Source organism: Cebus imitator, unplaced genomic scaffold (assembly GCF_001604975.1).
Source record: "Cebus imitator isolate Cc_AM_T3 unplaced genomic scaffold, Cebus_imitator-1.0 Scaffold385, whole genome shotgun sequence".
Lineage (NCBI taxonomy): Eukaryota > Metazoa > Chordata > Mammalia > Primates > Cebidae > Cebus > Cebus imitator.
In genome coordinates this window covers 1,934,469-1,942,829 of record NW_016107700.1, presented here as the reverse complement: position 1 = coordinate 1,942,829, position 8,361 = coordinate 1,934,469, and the positions used below count along the sequence as shown (strand labels likewise).

General features: G+C 42.9%; 1 pseudogene; it reads right to left on the bottom strand.

Annotated features, from left to right (window-relative positions):
• Positions 1–3,939: 3,939 nt before the first annotated feature.
• On the bottom strand, positions 3,940–7,066 carry LOC108288806 (annotated as a pseudogene).
• Between the last annotated feature and the right edge of the window lie 1,295 nt (positions 7,067–8,361).

Sequence of the window (8,361 nt, the reverse complement as noted above, 5' to 3'; positions counted from 1 at the left end):
TCACTCTATCGCCTAAGCTGGAGTGCAGTGGCGCAATCTTAGCTCACTGCAACCTCTGCCGCCTGGGTTCAAGCAATTCTCCTGCCTCAGCCTCCCAAGTAGCTGGGATTACAGGTGCCAGCCACCGTGCCTGGCTAATTTTTGTAGAGACGGGGTTTCATCATCTTGGCCAGGCTGTTCTTGAACTCCTGACCTCGTGATCCATACACCTCAGCCTCCCAAAGTGCTGGGATTATAGGCGTGAGCCACTGCACCCAGCCTAGTTGTTAAGTATTTAGAACATCACCCCTGCTCTTGGGCATGAAAATCAGCTGATGTGTGGTTATTTGTGCAGGGGAATAGACATTATGGCTCACAGAAGATGGCCTGCCCCAACTCACCATGGGCAGTCACATGAGAAATCCTTTTCTTCCTTTCTTCCTCCTCCTAAAACCCACAGCAGAGAAGCAATCAAAAGGAAGGGGATAGGTGTGGAAAAGCCTCCTCCCCACCTGTAGCCACCAGAGCCGTAAGTCTGCCCTCTGTGGAATACGGACTGGGAAAGAGCTTTGAGTTGAAGGTGAAATTGAAAATTTAACTAATTTGGAGAAATTTCAGTAAACTAAAGTGATTAAAATTGTGGGCTCTGGATTAGGGTGGGTGTTAGGTTTTTTAAAGGGAAGGCAAGGGTTAAAGAAAGACACACACAGAGAGGGTGGCTCTACAGCAACACAGGTATATTGCAAAAACCCTTGGAGATGGGAGATAAGCGGAATGCCAGAGCCCACTGCTGCTTACAGGCCGGGGTATTCATAAGCATGGGAGGGGCCTGGGCAGGATGACTTGCTGCCTGGGAAGATGTTGATTACATGTTCCCACGAGGAGGCGGTCCTGGCCCTTGTTCTGGTAGAATGTGGTATTACTTGCACTTTCTCCCAGCAGAATATGATAAGAGGCAGGCTGTTTTCTCACAGCCCATACCCCTGTGGAATGTTTTACTTCAACCAAGGGCTGCAAAATGGCGGTGTGCTTACAAAATGGTGCTGTTTGGACTAACAGTGGGGAGGGGTGGGAGGGGGACAATGATCACTCTTGATCCAGGTGCTGGCTTCCTTTCTGACCTCCTCCTGTCTGCCATTGCCAGTCCCTGGCACAGAGCCCTCCTCCTTCATCCAAGCCCTGGGATGCTCAGCCACTCAGACCAGTGCTTGCCCCATTCTTTGGCCACCTACACACACACACACACAGACACAGACACACACACACACACACACACTCACACACACACACCCCTGCAGCCTCAGTCTGTACTTGTGGAAAACGCCTGGCTCATACTGGGCCAATCAGATACTGTCTCCTGGGAGTGTGGAATTTTGAATAGAGAGGCACAGAAATGTCATTATCATCACAGTGGAGTCATATTCTGGGCAGTGTTCTAGAAGGAAAGCTCTGTGATCTCTTGCTGTGGGATGCTCTAGGTCTGCCCTTCTATGACAATTTCTTGGCCATTTGGCCCTTTCTGGGAGCCCTTGAGATGCCCCTATGAACCTTCTAACATGTCATGCCAGCTCTCTCCTCAACCTCCATCGTTTTTCCCCTTAAGTTAGCCGGGATGGTTTCTATGGCTTGCAGCCAAACAAACACCTCTCAACTAATAGAGGCCATGCAAGATCAGAGACAGGAGATGCGGTGAGAGGCATCTGCCAGCAGAGGGGACTGTGGGCTCACTTTGAAGGGGCATTTGAATGGCCCCAGAGGCCTTTGAAAGGAAGATGGATGAGGGAGCCAGGCAGTGAGGAGAAGGCTCTTCCTTGTGGTATTTTATTCCAGCGAGAGCAGGGAGGGCCACAAGGAGACAGTGAGGTGCAAAGTTGGGATTTTAATCCTATCACAGCTGCATCACCCACTTCACTCATGCTGTGACCTTGGGCAAGTCACTCCTCCAAGTTTGCTCCCTTTGAAAACTGAATTAAGACTAGAATCTCCCTTACAAGATCGTTGGCACATACACTGTTATACATTTTTGCTGTTATTATTCTCATTTCACAAAGCACAGAACCAGAGGGCCAGAGATAGAGCCCCAGGAGAGCAGATAACATGCTTCAGATCATGGGGGGACTCTTTCAGGTACCCTGAGATTTGCAGTTACAAAGCTAGTTAGGGAGGATGGCTGGGTATCTTCCTGGGAGAGTCTGTGGTACTCCTGGGGATGGAGAGTTCTAGAGACCAGAACATGGGGATAGCCCAGGAAATGGAATCCATTCCTGCTGACCATGTGGTGGGAGTAGGGCCAGGTCATGGCTGGGAATGTGATGCATCTTGGTGAGGGCATCCACGTCTCAGGATCTGTGGCGCCGATTTGCTATTAGGATCCAGTGATGGCCTGATTGACTTGAAGGTGCTGGGGGCCAGACAGGAATCCTTAGGTGCAAGGGTTAGAAGCCAATGGGACATTAAGAGATTATACCCAACCAGGGGAACCCAGTCTTTTTACCTGACCTTTTGGGTGCTCAAGGCCGTGAGTACAGAAGGGGTTGATGTGCTGTGGGCTTGGGAGATTAGAATAGCAGTTAAGACCACGAACCCAGGTTGTGCAGAGAACAGGCTCCATACTCATCAGCCTGTAACTTTGGGCAGGTCACTTAATCTCTTTGAGCTTTGATTTCATCTTTAAAACTAATTCAATTATAGTATTTTCCTAATAGGGCTATATGAGGGATATTATAGGATTTGAGGATCTTTTTTTTTTTTTTAGGATAGGGTTATTGTAAGGATTTTAAAGCATTATCCATGCAAAGCAGTTAATATCTGGCACACTAACATTCAGTAGATGTTAGCTGCCACACTTACTATCATCAGGTCTGTACCAATGCAGTTAGGACATGTGCACATTTTCAAGACGGAAAACTGGTCAGCAGGGGCAGCCAGGGTGGGGCTAGCATTTTGGATCTTGGCCCTTTTCCTTCCATCCAACCAGAGCTGAGCTTTCCCAGCTTCCACACTTCCACAGTTGTTCTAGCCCAGAAAGGCCCCCAGACAGACCCCTTCATGTGCATGCAACCGATGCAGCCACACAGGGCCCCACTTAATTTAATGCTCTGCTAGTGCCATTTTGAAATTCTTTATAATTTTTTAACAAGGGGCCCCACAATTTTATTTTGCACTGGGTCCCTGGAGTTAGAGAATTTTTTTCTATTCTCAGTCCAACCTGTGATAACTTTCTTGCTGATTAAGTTCCTTGAGTGGTTTTCTATAGAGGTCTCCCCTCTTTACAATTATGTTGGGGATTTATGTTTAAATTTTTTCCTGATTTAATAAGGACTTGTTTATTTTGAGGGAAAAAAGGTCCCAAACATCAGGCTGTTCACAAGAATAACCCACAGTATCAACTTCAGAAAACAAATCTTAAGACTATAACACTATTTTTCTAGAGGATGCACGTGACATGCCAACTCTCATTCACAAAAATACATTGTTACATTTGTGTTGAACTGCCCCACACAGCACACGAACGTTGGTGTGTAACACACATACTTCTAACTCAAAGCTGCTTTCAGGAGCTACTCAACTAAGTAAGATTGCCTTTGCAGTTAGGGAAGCAACTATTGAACTTTTGTATGAATGAAAAGAACTGTACTCCCTGCATAACAAGACATTATTTTAGAGACAGTTGATAAAAACCATACATCCTTTTTATTGTTAAGTCATAAAGAGGTATCAAAATTAAAAGCAAAAATTACAGGGTAAGACTTAACAAAACTACTAGGAGCGTCAAAGGAAGTGAAAATGGGACTAGGCGCAGGGAAATATGAATTAATGAACATGGGAAGGACAAGGATGGGGAGAACAGTGAGCATGTGCTGAAGATACTAGAGGAGAGGATCTGGCGGAAAATTTGATCTTAGACAAGCGCCTAGGTAAGGAAATAATGGAATAAGGTTTCTAAACCCCACCATGAGCTTAAGAGTCATCCTTGCCATTGGCACTGTCCCTGTCATCCTCTCCTTCCTCTGCCTCTTTTTCATCATCCTTGATCAACTCCAGCTGGTCATCTACCCAATCTTCATTATCATCATCATCTAGTAGGTCCCCCTCCACAGCAGTCATCTGCACCCCGCTGAGACTCCATCTTCACATTAGACTCATCTTTCTTCACAGAGCTGCTGCTCTGCTCCTCCTCTGACTTACCATTCTTCATCTCTACTGTTTGTTTGCTCTGTTCCTTTTCAGTTTTTTCCAGGTTTTCCAGGAGATAATCCACTTTTTGTTTTATCTGGGTCAACTCCTTCTTAACAGCCTGAAGGTCATCTCCTTTCAACTTTCCAAACTTGGAAGATCCCCACTGTCCACTCAGAATTGAAGCCACTCTTGCCCCTTTGTGAGGTGTTGCCTGATACACACTGATGTTTCTAGGGCAGTACAGCCCGAGCAATAGGAGGAGGAGGAGGTAGTACACGTGCTGGGTAACTGTACATCCTATCATCATAACCCCATTGAAAGTCATAGTCCAAGTCAAAAGAGGAGCTGTACATCTCTGCTGCAGACCATTTCACACCTGCTTTTCCTCAGTTCACTTTTGGCTCTGCAGCCAGGTTAATATCTCAGACCTGGCCAACAATCGTTCTGCCTCCTCTCCTGCCACAGCAGCTTGGCCATTTCTCTCATTAACACATTGAATGAAGGCAAAACCTTTATGAACAGAGCAGCTCACAGTTTTGTCATACATTGAAAAGATTGCCTCCACATCAGATTTCTTGGCCACAAGAATGTTGAGATTCCCAATGAACACACGGAAGTTCGTAGCGCAAGGATCTGTCTTGTTGGTAACGTTACTGCCTGTTGTGTTTGAGGATAAGGTTTCTCACAAAGCCAAAAATGTAGCTGAAGATCAAAAAATCTCACAGGAGCAGGGAGGGAGAAGAGATTTGATTCTGAGTCTCCCACTCCCAGATTCTACGTGGAGAAACTGACTGCTGCTCAAGGTCAGCAATGAGGCCACAACCACCCAGTCTTTGTCTCTTCACAAAACAATTTTTTTTCTTTTTTGAGACAGAAGCTGGGTGCGGTGGCTCACGCCTGTAATCCCAGCACTTTGGGAGGCTGAGGTGGGCAGATCACGAGGTCAGGGTTTCAAGACTAGCCTGACAAACATGGCGAAACCCCGTCTCTACTTAAAAATACAAAAATTAGCCAGGCGTAGTGGCATGCACCTGTAATCCCAGCTACTTGGGAGGCTGAGGCAGGTGAATTGCTTGAACCTGGGAGGTGGAGGTTGCGGTGAGCTGAGATTGTACCATTGCACTCCAGCCTGGGCGACAGAGTGAGACTCTGTCTCAAAAAAAAAAAAAAAAAAAAAAAAAAGAGGCCGAGTCTCGCTCTGTCACCCAGGCTGGAGTGCAGTGATGCAACCTCAGCTCACTTCAAACTCTACCTCCTGGTTCAAGTGATCTTCCTGCCTCAGCTTCCCGAGTAGCTGGGAATATAGGCAGACACCAACTAATTTTTGTATTTTAGTAGTGACAGGGTTTCACCGTGTTGACCCGGATGGTCTCAAACTCCTGACCTCAAGGCCTGCCTTGGCCTCCCAAAGTTATGGGATTACAGGTGTGAGCCACTGTGCCCAGCCTATGTTTAATATTTTATCTTTAAAATACTTGAGTTTTTATATTAGTTTGATAACTGTATCATTCAAATTGTTTTTCTTTAGAATTGTCCACTTTTATTTTCTGTCTTTTGAATCTTTAACTCTAGATTGTGCTAGTTTATTTATTATGTTTCTTTTTTGATATTTTTGCCACTTAAAGAAAAACTCCGGGTTTAATTATTTTTTTTTTCTATTGGAGGCATGATTCATTACACTGAAGGAAAATGAACAGATCTCATCATTCTCAATTTGCAGGGGTCCTTGAAATCACCCAGTAAATCACCTTCTAGAACAGCCAGTCTGTCTTCCTTTTAACTGTCAGGCTAACCTTGTGCTTTATATATATAAAAGTACACACACACACACATATATATATATGTACTTTAAGTTCTGGGATACATATGTAGAACATGCAGGTTTATTGCATAAGTATACACATGCCATGGTGGTTTGCTAGATCCATCAACCTGTCATCCAATGCTATCCCTTCCCTAGCTCAACAGGCCTTGGTATGTGATGTTCCCATCCCTGTGGCCATGTGTTCTCATTGTTCAACTCCCGCTTATGAGTGAGAACATGCAGTGTTTGGTTTTCTGTTCCAGTGTTAGTTTGCTGAGAGTGATGGTTTCCAGCTTCATCCATGTCCCTGCAAAGGACATGAACTGGTCCTTTTTTGCGTCTGCATAGTATTCCATGGTGTATATGTGTCCATCGGCGATAGGCTGGGTAAAGAGTTTAATGATCTTAGAGCTTTTACTTTACTCATTTTGTCCCGAGAGTCTTTTTGCCTCTAAATTTTCATTTCTCATTAAGTTCAATTGTATTACTTTTTAAAATCTTCCATCTGACAGACATTGCCTTATGAGGGCAGTTTCTCAGTTTTTGTCTAATATTAATAACATTAATAACACTACTACTAAGATGCAAATGGTGTTAACATTTTGGTGTGGATCCTTTCAGATTATGTATGTAGGTTCATCTGTCCTTCTGCTGGCCTAAAAGCAATATACAATTTTTTTCTGAAAAATTATTGTAACGACTATGTTTTCTGCTTCATGTATGCATTCTAGTGTATTTAATCAATATACTCGTGTTAGATTTTGAATTGTTAACAGTTCTTCACTACCATAAATTATGGCATGGAGAATATCCTTGTGGCTAAGCCTCAGCTCGCATTTATGACTTACTCCTAGGATAAATTGTAGAAGGGGAAGCTGCTGTGGGGGATGTGAACTGTTTGCAAATTTTTCATCAAGTGTTTGAACAAAAAGTATATGGTAATGTTATAAAATTCCAAAGGTACAAAAGGGTGCATAGTGAGGTTCCTGTCGGTTCCCCCCACTTGCCCTCCCCACACGTCCTCCAGCCGTCTGTTTCCCGTCTCCAAAGCTAACTCATGTCACCAGGTACTGGCAACACTTTAAGGTTATTGTCATAAGCCATCTTATCAGATTGCTCTCCAGAAAGATGCAGTGTAAGAGAACGCCTGTCTTACAACAGCTTTGCCAGTTTCATATTTTTAATTTGATTACTATTTTTACATTTACATTTTGCTAAGATTTAAAATTTTTAATTTTACTTCTTCTTTTTCCTCTTTTCTAGTTACAAAATGCACGTTCATTGTAATAAAATCAAACAATAAAAGAGAACATGGAATAAAAAGTAAAAGTCCTCCCCTCCTGCTCTACCCAGTCCTGCTGCCTTCCTCAAGGGCATCTTTAGTTAAGTTTGGAGTGTTTCCTTTCCTTCTTTCCAGACCATTTACTTCCCTTGCAAACACACACACATTCCCCCGAGCTTGTGTGTTCATTTAATCATTCCCCTATTAATGGATATTTATAATTATCTTTCATTTTTCACTGTTAGAAACTCTTTGCTTTAGTGAACAAGTACATATAATGAATTTCTTCTGTAGGGTTGGTTTCTAATATTGCTATCAGTAAACATGCCCACTGCAGAATATGAAACTGGTTATTCTCGCACCTTGGCTCAAATTGGGTACCATCTATCTTTAAAGTTCGACAATTTGATGAAAAATTATTCTTGTTTTGATTTAATTTATATTTCCTTATAATTATTAAGGTTGAATATCTTTTCATATGATTTTTGATCTCTCTTATTTATTTGTGACAGGCCTTTGTATACCCTTGGGCCAGTTTTCAATTGGGTTATCATTTTCTTATTAATTAATAAATCCTTATATGTTATAGGTAATATTTTTGCCTATCATATTTTCTCAGTCTATGTCTTTTAGCTTTTTTTTTTTTCTTTGGGGGTATACAGAGGCTTCTCATTTTATGTAGTAAAGTCCAACATCCATATCTATGTTTTCTTCTGGTATTTTTAGAATTTTATTTTGTATATGCAGTTCCTTTCTTCCTTCCTTTCTTCCTTCCTTCCTTTCTTCCTTCCTTCTTTCCTCTCTCCCTCCCTCTCCTGCTCCCTCTCTCTCCTCTTTTGTTCCCTCCTCTCTTTCTTTCTTTCCCCTTCCTTCCTTCCTTCCTTCCTTCCTTCCTTCCTTCCTTCCTTTCTTTCTTTCTTTCTTTCTTTCCTCTTTCTTTCCTCTTTCTTTCTTTCTTTCTTTCTTTCTTTCTTTCTTCTTTCTTCCCTTCTTTCTTTCTTTCCTCTTTTTTTCTTTCTTTCTTTCTTTCTTTCTTCTTTCTTCCCTTCTTTCTTTCTTTCCTCTCTTTCTTTCTCTCTTTCTTTCTTTCTTTCTTTCTTTCTTCTTTCTTCCCTTC